Genomic DNA, 16757 nt, shown 5'->3' on the forward strand with positions numbered 1-16757 from the left:
TATAAGTGCCATGTGGTATGAGACACAGTAGGAAGGAGGTCCCTGCCCCATAGAGCTTACAATCTAAGTGGTTGGGTAACATACAGGCACAAATTGGAAGGTAAGAGTGCACCAGGTTTGGGCATTTGCCCTTAAGCACAGGACTAGGCAAGATAATGTCTTAGTGCTCCAGAAGGTAACAGCTGAACTTTTTCTTAAAGAGAGTTAGTGAGTGTTTCCTACGGAGGGATTCAGGGATAGAGTTCCAGAGGTAAGGAGCAGCGAGATAGAAAGGGTTAAGACGAGAGAGCGCAGTGGGTGTGGATGGTGTAAAAAGACAGAGGCTCTGAGAGGAGCGGAGGAGACGACCAGGAACGTGCAGGGAGACCAGTGTAGTAATGTAGTGAGGAGCAGAGGAGTGAAGGGCTTTGAATGTCAGCAGAAGGATTTTGTAAGCTATCCTTTGGTTAACAGGCAACCATGCAAGAGAGCTTAATTGAGGCTGAACAGGTTCCCTCTTAGGAGAGAGCAGGAGGATCCTGGCAGCAGAGTTTAAAATTGATTGCAGGGGAGAGAGGTGGGAGTCTGGGAGGCCGGTTAGTAGGAGATTGCAGTAATCTAAGCGGGAAAGGATAAGGGCATGGATTAGTGTTTTAGCTGTTACTTGTGAAAGAAAGGGGCGTATCTTGGCAATATTGCGGAGGAAAAAATGGCAGGTTTTGGCAGTGTTATTAATATGGTTAGCGAAGGAGAGTGACTGGTCAAAGATAACCCCAAGGCAGCGTGCAGAATTTACAGGGTTGATGGTCATGCCATCAATAGTAATGGTGAAAGGAGGAGGAGGGCCAGGTTTAGACGGGAAGACCATGAGCTCGGTTTTAGCTAGGTTAAGTTTGAGGTGGATGTTACTGTTGTTACTATTGTGGCTCCTTCCATGGAAAGAGAGAAACCCATGAAGCCCAATACGTGCAGGAAATCGCTCTCTGCGCAGATGACAGAAATCATCACTTTCACTCACATAATTGCATGATAATACTTATCATCCCTAATACTAATCGTCCCTAACACAACTGCACTGTTGTTAAAACAGTGATTCCCTAGCTAGGCAGTGCTGCAGGGGCATTTTCATGCTGGCAACAAAACAGTCTGACATGGTGCATTTTTAAGTGATAATGTGCTTTGAGTCTTTTAGGGTGAAGGCACACAGTAAGAAAATGTAATTTTACAGGGGCCCAGCACACAACTGCTCTTACTTGGTCCTCAGCCCATGTCCCCGCTCCCCATTCCTATCCCCTGCCTACCTGGCAGGTCCCCCACTTCCCATTCTCCCATGTCCTCCATTGCCCACCCACAAGAGCAGCTGGGAAAGAGGGATTTCTTTACTATTTTCTTTAACTTCTTAACTATAGAGAAAGCAGACCCCATGGTCTGGGCCAGACCTGAATGAGCAATCTGTGCATTCTGGCACAGGTGTAAGGCTCCTAGTGTACAATAAGCCTTCGCTGGCAACTAATCTCCTAATGTGCAATTAGCCTTTACAGGCAACTAATATCCTAGAGTGCCATCAATGGCGTAACCTGGTCGTGCCTGCCCCCCTACAAAGAAATCTTTTGAGGGAGCCCAGCGCAAACAGACCCTCCTCCTCTGCCCCCCTCCAGGCCTGCACCGCACCAAATATCCTGGCCCATGTTGCTCTTTTAAAAAAAAGGTAAGAGACGGGCTGGGGAGGGGGGACTAGAATACAGCAGACCCTACAGTCCGGCCCCCCTTTTGCCAAGGTAGGACTGGAGCACCGAGAAAAAGCTCAGTGGGCTCTGGCAGCCTGATCCCCGCTGGGCACTCGCCCAAGCCATCAGCCCCCCTCCCCCAACGTGCTGAAGGTAAGTTTAAATTACACACACTCAGGGGTGGGGTCAGACGGGTCATGGGGGCCCCTGCGGGGGGTGTGAAGGCTGTGGCGGGGGCTTCTTGGGGGGTGCAGGAGCCCCTGAGGCAGCAGCCCTGGTGGGCCTTGCCCTGCCTGTCACCTGGGCCCTCGCATGATGCGGGGTCTGCTGTATAGGTAGTTACGCCACTGAGTGCTATCAGCCATAAGGTGGAATGTAGAAGGGGTGCTGCACCACACACACAATAACAGCACCTATAGCTTTCTATAGCAAGTGCAGACACCAAACTTGAACTGGCAATCTGTGGATTCTTGCAAATGCCAGAGGGACTGCTGAAAGATGTATGTATGTATGTATAACTTTATTTAAAAAGCGCCACAAGGGTACGCAGAGCTGTCTTACAAAATACAAAATTACACACAGGGAGGACAAGTGTTATAATAAATACAATAAATATATATAAATGCACAGGGAATAAGTATCATGTGGTATGAGACACAGTAGGAAGGAGGTCCCTGCTCCATAGAGCTTACAGTCTATGATGCCATAGACAGTGACTATTTACTGTGACTGTGGGGGCTGTTTGGGCCTCTGCATTTTTGAAATGCCAGGGCATATTTTGAATCTCATTTCGGACCTGATAAACACCCCAAAAACACAATATACAGCACACAATATAATTGGGGATACAGTAATGTTAGCAGGTGGATGTGTTCTGCTAATGTACCAGTAGGGGGCGCAGTAGACACCAGCTTAGTATAAGAGCACATGGTGCATGCTGCTTCCCAGGCTCCGGCCACAGACGGCACTGCAGCAGCAGCAGCAGCAGCATCGGCACCGGTTCCAGGGGCAGAGCCTCCCACGGAATGGTACATGGAGGATTCAGCCGGACTCAGCTCTGGAGCCCAGCGCAAGCCCCACGGCATCAGTCCCAGTAAGTGAGGATAGGGCTGGGCAGGCCAGAGGCGGTGCTGGGGATGGGGGGGCTGCATTATCGGTATAGGGATGCCCCTGCCTGCTCTCTCACCTGCCAGCACATCTGCCCATCACATGGATTTATGCCTGTGTGTTATTATTATCCCTGGGGTATGGGTGCTGCCCCCACCCTGCTGCACTTACCTGCCTGGGGATCTCTGTATCATTGAGCTGCTGGGTTTGCCACATCAGCCATTTAAAGAAATGGAGCAGGATGAAAAAAAAAACATGCTGCACTGCTCATTGCTAATTAGTTACATTGCACAGAGATCAATGCAGGCTGCAGCATGGATCTGAACTGATTACTAATCAGCTGTGCATCATGGGTATTTTATTGGGATGCTGCTGTGCCAAGCCTCCCGTCTCTGCCCATACTGGCATGATCCCTGGTGGAGTCTGGGTATGAAAAAGGACCCACCCTTAACCCTTTGCTGCTGAAGATGGAAACTAGTGCATGGAATTACAGTATCACTGTGTGTCCACTTTCCATGTACAGTGCGCTGTGTCACGGTGACATGAACAGATCTACTGTACAGATTTCATTGCATTGCCCCCATATTCCATTCATTTGTAGGAGCCAATAGCTCCAGCTGCTGCAGAACATCTGGCCAGGAAAGGGTTATAATTCACTATTCTGGATAACTGCTGATGTTTAGCTCTGCATACCAAGAGGTTCTGCAGCAGGTGCATGCATATTCTGCTGACATATAGGCAGAGAGCCTGAGACTGCCTGTATGCCACAAATTGGACTCTCTCTTTGGGTTACGGATGCTGCCAGTTACACAGGTCTGTATAGTACGGATCTCAGGGTGGGGTGAGATAACAGTATAATACAGTATTGCTGGGAAAAATGACTTCTACCATATATACCTTTAACTGTTGCCTAGCAATAAACCAACACACATACAGGAACATACAGGGTTTTTTTCAACATATTTTCCAGTGTATGTTTTACTTTAAGAATTTCATAAAAATTGTCAAAATAGGAATTTACCTTATTTAAATAGTTTTTTATGCTATGCTAGTTTTTAAATAGTAGTTTAAATGTAAACTGCTATCTGGTTGCTTGCCTTAAGGTGGCCATATTCATTAAAAGATTGCCAATTGAGCGGATCTTTCTTCTGCTATGCCCGCTAAGGTGGGCAATATCGGCTAATTACAACAATGGGTATAAGAGCCATCGAAGCGAGGACCGCATCAATGAGCTGGTGGTGTTCCCGATCTGATAGAAAAATCAAACCTGCCTGATCGGCCAATTTCACCCAGATATTGGTTTGGGGGGGCTTGTCGGGGTTAAGCTGCTGAATCAGTCTAAAGGACTCAAATCAGCAGCTTAAATCTGCCCATGTATGGCCACCTTTACTCACCCTGCCAGCCAAGAATAGAATGGATGAATGGAAGAAGTCATGCAATAATAATAATAATACAGGTATGGGACCTGATATCCATAATGCTTGGGACCTGGGGTTTTCTAGATAATGGGTATTTCTGTAATTTGCATCAGCATACCTTAAGTCTGTTAAAAATACATTTTAACATGAACTAATTCATATAGAATTATTTTGCCTCCAATAACAGTTAATTAATTCTTAATTGGAAGTACCAGTACAAAACTGGTTTGTTAAAAAAAAAAAATTTAATTATTCGATTAAAATAGAGTCTATGAGGAAATGGCCTTCCCTTTATTCTGAGCTTTCTGGATAATAGATCCTATACCTGTAGTAACATTCTAGCCTCACAATGGGCCTGCCCTCTGGTTGCTTGGGTCACAGACTCTAGCAACCGGAGATTGTTGAGTAGAAAGGCAGATACATATGAAGTTGGTTTAACTGAAGTCTCTGTGACACAAAGTGACACCGTTTCTTACCACTGAAAGTTGATCGGTGCTTCCTGTATATTAGTTACTCAATTAGAAGCACAAACAGTCTATTTAAAGTTGAACTTTCCTTTTAAAATGCAGCAGCCCTGTGCAAATAAAGCTATTTTTTCTAGTACATTCCTTCAACATACACTCCCTCACTGAACTCACAAGTGGCCTCCTACTCTCTGGCCACAGGCACCATTATGGATACCAGCTAGATAAAAGTGCCTGTCCCTTAAACCACTTGTAGGCACGGTATAATAAGGGCTCCTTTTAATTATTGTTTCCAGTTCAGTCAGCGTGAACTGGAAAAGAAAAGCAGATGCAAGACTGTGTGTAGAGGGTTGTGGGACCAGTAGCCTCTTGATCTTGTTAAATGATAGCCTTAACACTCATGAATACATGCTATTAAATGCTTTGTATTCCATTATTGTAACACAACATATGGTATTTTTGTACCTTTGACATGTTCAAATATAATACAATTGTTCTACCACCACCATCTTGCCCTGCTTTATCACTCAATTTTCCTACCTACAGCAGCTACCCTGTGGTGCCCATATAAGAAATACCAGGGAGCTGCTGCATGCTGCTTTGTTGCAGTTGCAATATTTGCAGCATTTTCTTCCTCTTATGGAATTGTAGATTTTTGTCTTTGTAAACCTGATGTCTAGTTCTAAATTCACTCAAATGGCAATTCCATAATTGCACTTTGCTGCTAAAGTGAATAAGCCAGTTCAACTATCTATGGGAAATAGAAAACATATGTTTAGTGTGTGACACAAAAATCCTGTTCTGCACAGAGAAGTCAGCTTTGCTTAGTGCTGGGTGGCCAGTAACAGGGGTTATTATCCTGGCCATGTGACTAGCTTTTCCAGGGATCACACGATGACAGTCTAGATTACTAATCAGGAATGTCAGGCTGCAGTGCAGCTCCCTGTGTTCCATTTTAGTGATACATTTTCTGTACCTATTTTAACTGCAACTGCAGAGCTGTCAACTCCACCTATTTTATAGGGAGTTACCCAATTTGGCCCACCTTTCCGTCACCTTAAGTCATTCTCCCGAATTTTCACAGTTTCTTGGGGCGTCTGGGCATGTGCGGTGAACAATAAGTGACTTCAGAGTACCAAGGGGAATATTTATCATGCTGTGTAAAAAGTGGAGTAAAACATCACTGGTGATGTTGCTCATAGCAGCCAATCAGATGCTTTGCTTTGGTTTTCTAACTGTTGAAATCTAATTGCTGATTGGTTGCCCTGGGCAACATCACCGGTAATGCTTCACTCCACTTTTTACACAGCATGATAAATATACCCCTAAATGTGCATGTATGGTGACATCACTTCTGGGCTGTGATGACAGTACTTCTGATGATGTCACTGGGTTTGGAAATGTTTTTGGCAGCGTACGGTGCGCATCACATCTCTTCCCCAGATCGCTGTCGGTTTGACAGCTCTGCAGCTGATGGGTGGGCGACACGAAATTCCTGTCTTCAGGTGGACACTTTTTCACAAAGCAGATCATGAATTGTTAAGGCAGAAACCAAGTACATAAAGCGAAGAGAACTCCAAACACTCCGGACAATGAAGTTTTGTTAAAAGCAGGTCTTTATTATTCCATCTAAAAATAAAGTGCCTAGTGCGTTTCGTGCGCGTGTGCACTTAATCATAGGCATGCTTTTAACGAAACTTTATTGTCCGTGTGTTGAGTGTTTGGAGTTCTGCTTATGTATGGTTTGTTTCCCCTCAGTTACGGGTTCGGGGCCCCGAGCACCCGGACCACTCTTGGACTCTGGTGAATGTTTTCTGGTTTCAAATCACTTTTCTGATGTTTGGGCTTTTGGATGTATGTTGCACTGTGCTAGGTTCGGGTATATACACCCGGACCTCATCAATTTATCCGGTACGGATTAAGATTCTTAATAGCAGTCCCTGAGCCCCCTTTCTTATATTTTTTTGGCACGAACAAATATTATTAAGTTATCTTGGCGATTTTCTAACTTGTGGATATTCAGAAACCAAGTAGACAAAATTTGGAAATAGTTGTGCGATTCTCAATATAATGGGACTGATAGAAAAATGTAATGTGTAAACTACATGTAACATTTGCCATCAGACACAACGCACCTGTCAGATGTGAACGCTGCATGCTGCACTTGCTTTCAACAAGATAAAAACTGATAGTGTTGGAAAGGCTTTTTTTTCACTTCAAAAACTGTTGGATGTACAGTAGATGCATGAGCAAAAAAAAACATCCGACTTCATCTCATCCCACATTACATTATAGCTTATGGAGAGCAAATTGTGTAGGATCCTACAGAACCTTGTGCCGTTGCATGACAAGATCAGATCAAATCCGACCCACAAAATCTGATCCAAAGCGCTTGCGAAGTTTAGCCCTTATTACTGAGGTGGATTGCACATAGCCGCAGACCCCTGTATAATAAAAGGAACACCTTTCCCTGCCATGTACAGACAAATGCAAAGAGCCCACATTTTCCACAGATTTCTGCACACTCACCTAAACCATTGTTATGTAGTAAGAATTACATTTAAAGGAGAATGCAAGTCAAAATTTAAAAAGCATACTGCCCAGTAGTCCTCCTATTGTTTAGTAAAAACGCCACACTTTTGGCTCACCTAATCAAATATTTACTCAGTCACACTTGTTTTCTTTAACAGGCAGCCATCTTTAAAAAGGTATTCTCCCTTCCTTTCCCTCCTTGCTTCATACTGCATATGCGTTTTTTTCCTTCGGCCCCACCCCCTCTGGCAGATCCACTTCTGATTGGCTGGTGGACATGTGTAGCTCAGAACAGGAGACAGGATCAAGTTACACACATGCTCAGAGAATAGGAAGGCTGCCGCTGGCACCTACAGGAAGGGGAGAGAGATTTCAGTGATGTCACTGTAGGCTTCACACTGCTGTAGGCTGCCAGCACCATATCTCAGAGAAGCAAGCAGGGATCTGGGAATTTAGATATGCAGTAAGTACTTAAAAAGAATGCCTTTAGACTTACTTTTAATTTATATTAACCTTTCCTTGTCCTTTAAACAAGAAATTCAAAATTATAAATATAACATACATATAAAGCAAGCAGCATCCCAGCACCTACATCAATGCAGGCACCAACAAAAAAAAGCTCATATAGGTTCAAAGGAGTCATAAAGTTTTTAGAATGCTTCAGTTATGTTTCTTGCCATGTGATGACACCAGGGGCGAGGTTATTGCATACATCAGACGCAATTTGTGGGGTTTCTGTCCGGTTTTCAGAATGTTGAAAACAGGGCAGAAGGTTTGACCCGGGCAGCCTAGTTTTTCATGGACAGGTGGCAAACCTATGTGTAACCCTTAGGGTTGCATATTTTTCCTCCATTATCCAAATTTCCCCTCATCCCTATATCCTCTCCTCTCTGCCATTTTGTAAGGAAAAGTATTATCTGCATCTCCTGACTGAAACACTGTGTGAGGATCACTTCATACCACACACTTGTTATATCACAGGTTACAGTCAGTTTTGATGAAGAAATTAAGGATAATTTAAGTTTATGTGAAGAAGTGAAAACCTCCCAAAAACCCTCCCTCTTCCACAGATAAGTGTGCATCATGGGTAACTAATCTCCCAGGTAGAAATAGGGGAAGACCCATTACAGCACAGTCCCAGTCCAGGCTTGGTTCCAGCACATAGCTATACAGGAAGAAACTCAGGCCTATTTTTCCTGTCATGCTGCACTCATTCTGGCTAGGCAGGGTCGGACTGGGGGGTGAAAAGTCCGCCAGGGCTCCCGCCCCCCTCCCGCAGGGGCCCCCCTAACCCCCATTGCAGGGCCCCCCACCCGACGTCCTCCCCCGAGCGCGTAAATTTATCGCGTCTGGGCAAGAGCGGTCGGGCAGGGGGAGCGTTGGAAAGGGTTGAGTCTGGTCCGCCGGGGCCCACCGGGATTTTTCCCGGTGTCCCAGCGGCCCAGTCCGACCCTGTGGCTAGGGTTGCCACCTGGCTGGTAAAATGATGCTTGATACCAATGTATAGGAAATAAACAAAGATAAAGGGTTATTTCTTCCCAGAAAAAAGAAAGCTTACCCATGTTTGGCACGTACCTCTGTCTTCACTTGTGGTGAACGTGCCATGTGTAAAATCATGTGTAAATCTTGAGGCAGAATGAAATAGAATCAGTCAGCTCACACCTGTGTTACAGTTATCTTCTTAGCCCATTCAAAATGCTATTAAATCTACATGCTGCAGGGTGATACCCAGTCAGTTCTGGTACTGCTTAGTCACATGGAAACCAAAGGATGCAGGTAGACACCTAAAAACGTTTGGAGCACTAATTGCATATACACATATTTATATCTACATTACAGGCCCTGTGTTCAAGGTGTGAGAAGCTATGTTCCATTTCTTAAGTACTAAAGACACAGGGCTGGGATTCACAAAAGTGGGGAGACATTAAGGGGCATATTTTCAAAATGTGAGATTAGAACTCATCACATGAAAATTCACTCACTTTTTTATTCATTTCTGTGGGATTTTTTAGAGGCGTATTTATTAATGGATGAAAGTTAGAGTACACCATGTGGTAAATATCCCATAGCAATCAATAGAAAGTGGGTAAGTTTTTCTGTGGCAAGCTCTCTGATACACTGTAACACTGATAAGTCTGGCCCAAAATGTTAATAAAATTGTTTTTAAAAATAATTGCCACTATTGTGATTTTTTTCCCCTCATTTTTTCCCACTCATCTTACTGGGAGGTAAGATCCTGACTCCATTTTCCCATGAGGTGCCTATCAATAAAATTTTGCATGTGTCATTAGTGACAAAAATGTAAGACCAGGATAAGAGCAAGGGATATCATAAAATTATGTTTTGTGAACTTTTACTTCCCTCTTGCACCAAAAAGGTTAATTTTGCCTGTGTTAGGGAAGGGAATGATTTTCAGGTGCATAAAGCTGTCTCATTAGCTAGGAGAGACAAGCTGGCTCCCTGTATCTAGAGCCTCTACCTAGTTCTGGGCTCCAAGGCATAATCACACAAGTAGGTACATATATCCATATTGGCAACATAGTGCTGTACTCTGATATATGAAAGGCTTGATTGAATGAAGGCTATACTGAAAGAAAATGTATGTAACTGTTATATTACTTTACTCAACATGTTCCTTTTAAAATGTGTAATTTATGTCTGAGATATACAGTAACTAACAGGTATAGTGCTTAGAACATATCTTTCAGCATTGGTGACTCCCAAAAGCTATGAGTGGTGACTCTAAACAACTATGACTTCCAATACCAACAGCTATAAGATTTGTAGTTCTGCAACAGCAGAGGGAGGAATTTTCAGACAGGGTGCAACAATACAAGTATTCCAGGTCATATGTATGTATCCAGCAAATGCCGTGACTCTGGAACACTTGCTGAAAATGCATAGGAGTGTGCCCAACAAAGGCTACCTGCACCAAGAGTTGGCACATGGTGGTGGACCAAGGCAAATCACTATAGGGGGTGTCCATTTCTTACAGCAACCAGATTTGCAGATATGTTACCCTGCACTTATGGAAAGGGAAACAATTTGGGCACAATAGTTTCCTTTAAAGGCAAGGTGCTCTGCATTACTGTTATACCACTTATCCAAACACCACCAAGTCCCGAGCTTTCTGGATATTAGATCCTATTCCTGTAAGAGTTAACTGAATTTTAAGTCAAATTTCTGACTCTTAACACACACTGCCAGGCCACATTGACTTTCACATGGTGAGTCACTGCAAAAGCCCATTACATACCGAATTAATCCCTTTAATAAAGCGATTCTTCAGTGTAACAGCTTCTTGCTATCAGTGAGTACAAGTACAAGGAATAAGGGCCCTTTAATCTCTCTGATTAACTAGCTAAATCGCTTTGCATGAATTGTGCATTCACAGCGCCAATAAGAAGGCAAGATTAGGCTGTCACACGAAGATTAACTAGGTATTTCCATCAGCCCATTATATTATATGTGGATTAGGTCCTACTAAATGCATTTCAAATTAACTATGGGGAAAAATATATTTAATAAGCCAATAAATGGATTTAGATAACAATATTACCGACATGCCATTTGAAAGGCCACACACAAGTCGCTTGTCTTTTTGGGTACGTACAGACGTTATACCTACATTTTCAATCTGTAAAAACTCACATAAGTGGATTGACTCTATTATTTGGGTCTGCACCCAAGTTGACTTACTGAACCTAGAACCCTTAACCTTGGGTCATAAAATGTTGCTGGATAACACCTTCCAACTTCAATATAAAAATATGTTTAAACGTATTTGGGAGTTGTAGTCCAGCAACATCTGAGGACCTAAGGTTAAGAAATATAACTGATATTTCCCTTTTATATGTTTATATTGTTAAATGTAAGGTTATAAGATATACAATAAGTAGAAATGTCACTGAAAGCGAACAGGTCCTGAAGATTGCACTACCACTGTGTTCTTAAACTGTGCAAGATTATATCAGTGTCCCTTTACAGTTAGCTTCACATTTATATTTTGAAGATGTGCAGTAAAATAATTCTTGGCCCGGCTTTTAAAGGGACACTAACTTTACCTTTACCTAATCCAGAATCTGGCTCGGGATTAAGCTCAAGCCTGTCACTTTTTTAAACATACCCAGAGTGGTCCTCTGAGCACTTATGCAATTTCTGTTGGTTTTGTATTTTTAGTGGTGTCTGAGACATTAGCCCTTTTAGACAGTTTTAGACTACTAATACCAGGTTTTTGGCTCAACAACCCTAGGGTTAACTGACTATACACTGCTTAGACAGCATATTATTACTTACCTTCCTACTCAGACCTTTGCCTGTTCCAGCTGAATTAATTTTTAAAATTGAGAAATAATATTACCCTGAAACAACATTTTTTTGAGATTGCTTGATTTCCTTTTGTAGGTTGCTCTTGCCTACTTTAATCCTTGTCCAGCTAGAGATAAATGGGCTTGCACTAAAATTGGGAAACCTTGTGTTCTCTTACAATGTGGACTTTTGTGTTTGTTCCAAGCTAAATAGGTTAATTAGCTTTAAACTTCATTTTTACCCTCTTATGAAGCGTTTAATGAATATCTTCTCATTACTGGGGTCTGACCCAAATGCAATAAACTCAGGGGTTCTGGATATTGGAAAACATAAAAGCATTCTTAGCAAGTGGGATGATATTTTTATAAAATTAAAATAGATTTAAAATTAATAAAGTATTTCATTAAAATGTTTTTGTTCCAGTATAGTCATGATACACAAAATGTCAGTGTTCTACAGTTTGTAAAGAGGTAGTTCACCTTGAAGTTAACTTTTAGTAGAGCTATAAAATGGCCAGTTCTTAGCAACTTTTCAATTGGTCTTCATTTTTTTTTTTTATAGTTTTGAATTATTTGCCTGACTCTTTCCATCTTTCATATTGTGGTTGCTGACCCCATCAGACAAAATACTATTACTTTTTGAGGTTACAATTTTATTCTTATTGTTACTTTTTAACTACTTATCTGTCAGCCATATTACTCCAGTTTCATACTCCATTCACCCTTTGTTTGGTTGCTATGGTAATTTGGACCCTAGCAACCGTATTGTCTCTAAAATGAGGTAATTTATTAAGCTGATTAGCTTATTAAAATAAGCTACATATTTCAAAAACTACAAATAATAAAAAATTAAGGCCAATTGCAACGTTGTTCTATAATAGCACACTCGCGTAAAAATGGCATACATTTTTTTCTTAGAGAGAATTCCGGCAAAAATAACTGAATCCATCTGGCAGTGTAAAAGAAAACACACCTTGATAAATTTGCCATTTTTTTCCCACAGCTTTTTACAAATTTTTTTTTTTTGCACAGCATAATAATTAGGCCCCTAAGTTGACAGTTCTGCTCTTTTGAAATCTGTATAAGACTAAGTTAAGCTTACTGCCACAGTTACCAACCCCTAACACTATAAGTAACAACATGGTTCTATTACAAAAAGATCAGCTATCTCAAAAACCATGAAAAATACACCACATTTTATTCATATTAGTTGAGGTCCTTGTCCGTGCTGTGCCCTATCCGCACCCATGCTGGGGTGCAGTAACATACTTGGTAATATAAATTGAATGCCAAAGGTTGCTCAGTAGTCTAAAGCTGATGATATTCTATTAAGAGTTTCCATCTTATGCTTTTGTAATTGGCTTAATGTGTGTGTTTTAATGTAATCATTTACAGCTGCTTCCTCTGCTTGTCAGTGAGATGGGAATTCATTTAGCATTATGTAGGGGTTAAAAGAACAATAACACCAAAAAATGAAAGCGTTTTAAAGTAATTAAAATAGAATGTATTGTTGTCCTGCACTGGTAAAACTGGTGTGTTTGCTTTAGGAACACTACTATATTTTATATAAATAAGCTGCTGTGTAGCCACGGGGGCAGCCATTCAAGCTAGAAAAAGGAGAATAGACACAGGTTACATAGCAGATAATAGATACAACATCATTGTATTCCACAGAGTTTATCTGTTATCTGCTATGTAACTTTGGCCTTTTTTCCTTTCCTAGGGCTGTCCCTATCGCTACATAGTATGGTATTTATATAAACTATAGTAGTTTTTTTGAAGCAAGCACACAACTTTTACTAGTGCAGAGCAGTAGTACATTTTCATTTTTTAAAGTTGCTGTTCCTTTAAGCTTCCAACTGAAAAAATGCAGTGACTATTTTTGACAATATTGCTATAATTGCTGTTTCATTGGCTTGTGCTTTGTTTAATGTTTTAACCTGGGGTTGCTTTTACATACAAAAACTGCTCATATTTGCCAGCTGTATAATCCAAACTAGCATTTTGGGCACAGTTCTAATACAGTCAAACATGTCAGTTCACATTTGCACTTTGCAATGAGCAGATCTGCAAGGTTTGCAAAGAGCTGCAGCTTACTGCAATTTTGTTTGGACCTACAAACTGTCAGACTTGTTTGGTAATACAGTGACCCCATGCTTGGTTACCATTGCTTGGTCCAGTCAAATCAATGGTGCCCAGACTGCTACTGCTCATATGGACTAAATTTAGTCATTTATAACCATATTTTGTTGGGCATTTTGCCCTTACTGCAAGAATGGCACCAGCAGAGGGGCACAATTTTACAGGGCTTATTTACCAATTAGGGTCAGGTGTAAAGTGCAAAACACAGATGCATTGCTTCAGGGATAGAGAAACTAAATATTCATTTTTATAAGAACTTCTGGTGGAAGGTATATGGTATCTGTAGCAGAAAATAGAACAGATGTTTTTTACCTGGGAAAGTTGGCTAATACACTGTTTATTCGGAACCACCCCGATCTTCTTAAATACAGTAAAATGGCACAAAGCTATAGAAATTAGTGATTAAAAAGACATGGTTAATAGTTTAATATCTTTCTGTACAGGGTATGCGAGAACTTAGGCAGTGCCATTTGTGGCTTTGTTTGACTGGCCACACCCCTTTATTAATTCAAGCTATAGCTGTGGTCTGAGACCACTCCCCTTTATGGCTTCTGATACCCAGATCATAACATGAGGAGGTCCTGTAAATTTCTGTACACGGGTGTTTTTTTTTTGCAGGGTTCACAGAAGATTATTTTGTGCAGACACAGCCACCAATAAATTAGAAGCCAGTGGGTAATGAAACGGAATCTTGTGGCCAACCTCCAAGACAGTATAGGCTGTGACAAGGCTAAAATTCTAGGCTAAACCAGTTAAAGGAAAACTTGAAATAAATACTTAACCGCCAGTTTATATTGTGTTAAGTGCCCTCTTAAAAAATCTTGCCAAACTGGAATATATATATCAGTAAATATTGCCATTTTTCATTCTTTCCCTTGAGCCGCCATTTAGTGATGGGCTGTGTGCTCCCTCAGAGATCAGCTGACAGGAAATAATGCAGCTCTAACTGTAACAGGAAGTAGTGTGGGAGCAAAAGGCAGAACTCTGCCCATTCATTGGCTGATGGGGCCTAGCATGTATGTGTGCCTTGGCTTGTTTGTGTGCACTGTGATTTATATGATCCCAGGGGGCGGCCCTTAATTCTTAAAATGGCAGTTTTCTATTTAGGATTACCCAATGGCACATACTGCTAACAAAAGTACATATGAACTTGTTTATGTAATATATTATTATAGAGCCCTATATAGTCTCTGTTATATATTGTTATAGAGATCTACATTGTTTGGGGGTATAGTTTTCCTTTAACTTAATCATGTGCTGAGCACATTTGCAGTTTACATAATTTCTTTCTTTAAGGGCAAGTGCCTGCATTTAAAACTATGGCAACCGCCCGAGTATGGGCACACAGAGCGGAACCGACGTTGGTCTGAAAAACACAAGACTGGACGTTTTTTCCATGCTGACCTTTGATCCTCTCCACTCGGTGTGCCCACACTCATGCGGTTGCCGTTGTTTTTAATGCAGGCACATGGAGGCCGAAAAGCACAGGGCTGAGAAATGCGTAAATAAGCCTTGCTTTAATTACTGGATACAGTCAGCTGAAATTTCTTTTCCTGAGAAAAGTTAGTCTTGTGAAGAGAGTGACCAGATGTTTCTCTGGTCAGCCCTAAGCAGAGCATTGTGTCTTTTTTTTTTTTTTTTTTTTTTTTTCTTCTCAGGAAATCAATTGGTCAAAACAATGAATAGGAGCAGTTGTTTCAAATTTATTATGAGAGCAATTTTAAAACCTGCAAATATCTTGAAAACTAGAAAAAAAATGTTAATCGCTTAAAGGAGAAGGAAAGGCTAATAAAGAGTTAATCTCAAGCTGCAGGCATACCTTCAATTCTCTCAGTAGTGCCCTTAAGTCTCCCCATATTTCTCCCGTTCAGATGATCAGAAGCCAAACAGGAAGAAAAAACGCTGAGCTCTGTAAAGAAAGTTCCCATAATGCCTCGCTCCTGCACGGACACCCAGACCAAGTGAACATGCTCAGTTAGTAAGACTATGAGTCAGCTTCCTGCTGATTGCCTCACATCCACATTCCTAAGGGGGAAGGAGCATTCTTAGCATTCTTGAGGGAGGGGGGAGAGAGGAGAGAGCAAAGAGCTGTGTGTCTTTGCCAGAGGAAAACAGACACAACTAATCTTTTGACAGGGAACTCAGTGCAGCGTTTCTGTGAGTGCTTATGCCTGTATTTACATAGACCAGTGATCTCCAACCAGTAGCTCGTGAGTAACATGTTGCTCTCCAACCCTTTGGGTGTTGCTCCCAGTGGCCTCAAAGCAGGTAGTTATTTTTTAATTTCTGGTTAGGAGGCAAGCTTTGATTGCATACAATCCAGTGTAATGGCCAAACAGAGCCTTCTGTGGGCTTCCAGTCAACACAGGGACAATTAAATAGCCAATTATAGTTCTTTTTGGCACCTCCAGGAACTGTTTTTCATGCTTGTGTTGCTCTCCAAAACTTTTTTCATTTGAATGTTGCTCACAGGTATAAAAGGTTGGGGATCCCTGACATAGACCTTTCTGATAAAGCTTACTTAGTTTTTGCCTTTCTTTCTCCTTTAAGTGCTTAACGCTAAGTTCTGTGTTAGGCCTGTGCATTGGCTTCTCCCCACTTGCATTTTCTCCCCAGGCAGAGAGAGAATCCAATGTGCTTTCATCTTCTCCTTTGTCTCACAGCACAGACATAGGGGTATATTTATTATAGTGTGTAAGCCAATAGCAGCCAATTAAATCTTTGCTTTTGTTTCCTAACTTGTAGGGGACCATTCAAATTTAATTGCTGATTGGTTGCTATGGGCAACATTACTGTAATAAATATGCCCCATAGAGTCGGCCGGTGTGCAGTCTGAAGGAGTGGACCCTGGTGCAAAAATGCATAATACAAGGTGTACCCTGAGTGTAAAAGAGAGCTAAAAGAGTAATTTTTCATTGCTTTTGCAGCTTTAAATTGACCTTTTAATGCTTTCAGTAGGCATTACAAAAAGTTGGCCCTTTAAGCATCTTGATTGAATTTATCCTTTGGTTTGAATTTTATCTCCATAGTCTAATGTTTTCCAGACAACCCATAAGGCTGTCTATTGATTTCCCAATGTGA

General features: G+C 41.6%; 1 protein-coding gene and 1 long non-coding RNA gene across 7 annotated transcripts in view; one reads left to right on the forward strand and one right to left on the reverse strand.

Annotated features, from left to right (window-relative positions):
• Positions 1 to 2668: 2668 nt before the first annotated feature.
• The window catches only part of jakmip1 (janus kinase and microtubule interacting protein 1), an 89161-nt gene continuing 75072 nt past the window's right edge, over positions 2669 to 16757 (forward strand). For 3 of the 6 annotated variants that reach the window (XM_031895258.1, XM_018090813.2, XM_018090828.2), the window contains exon 1: positions 9641 to 9738. The gene's annotated coding sequence lies outside the window, so the exon portion shown is untranslated. Of the gene's footprint in view, positions 2800 to 9640; positions 9743 to 16757 lie in introns of those variants that run through there. The other 3 variants (XM_012955890.2, XM_031895271.1, XM_018090821.2) reach the window with 3 other exon arrangements.
• Positions 7540 to 10531, reverse strand: LOC116408438. Its single transcript, XR_004220928.1, has 3 exons — positions 10484 to 10531; positions 8786 to 8852; positions 7540 to 7577 (listed from the first exon to the last, which is right to left on the reverse strand). It is a non-coding gene; the product is annotated as an uncharacterized LOC116408438 (long non-coding RNA).

Source organism: Xenopus tropicalis, chromosome 1, assembly GCF_000004195.4.
Source record: "Xenopus tropicalis strain Nigerian chromosome 1, UCB_Xtro_10.0, whole genome shotgun sequence".
NCBI classification, from domain to species: Eukaryota; Metazoa; Chordata; class Amphibia; order Anura; family Pipidae; genus Xenopus; species Xenopus tropicalis.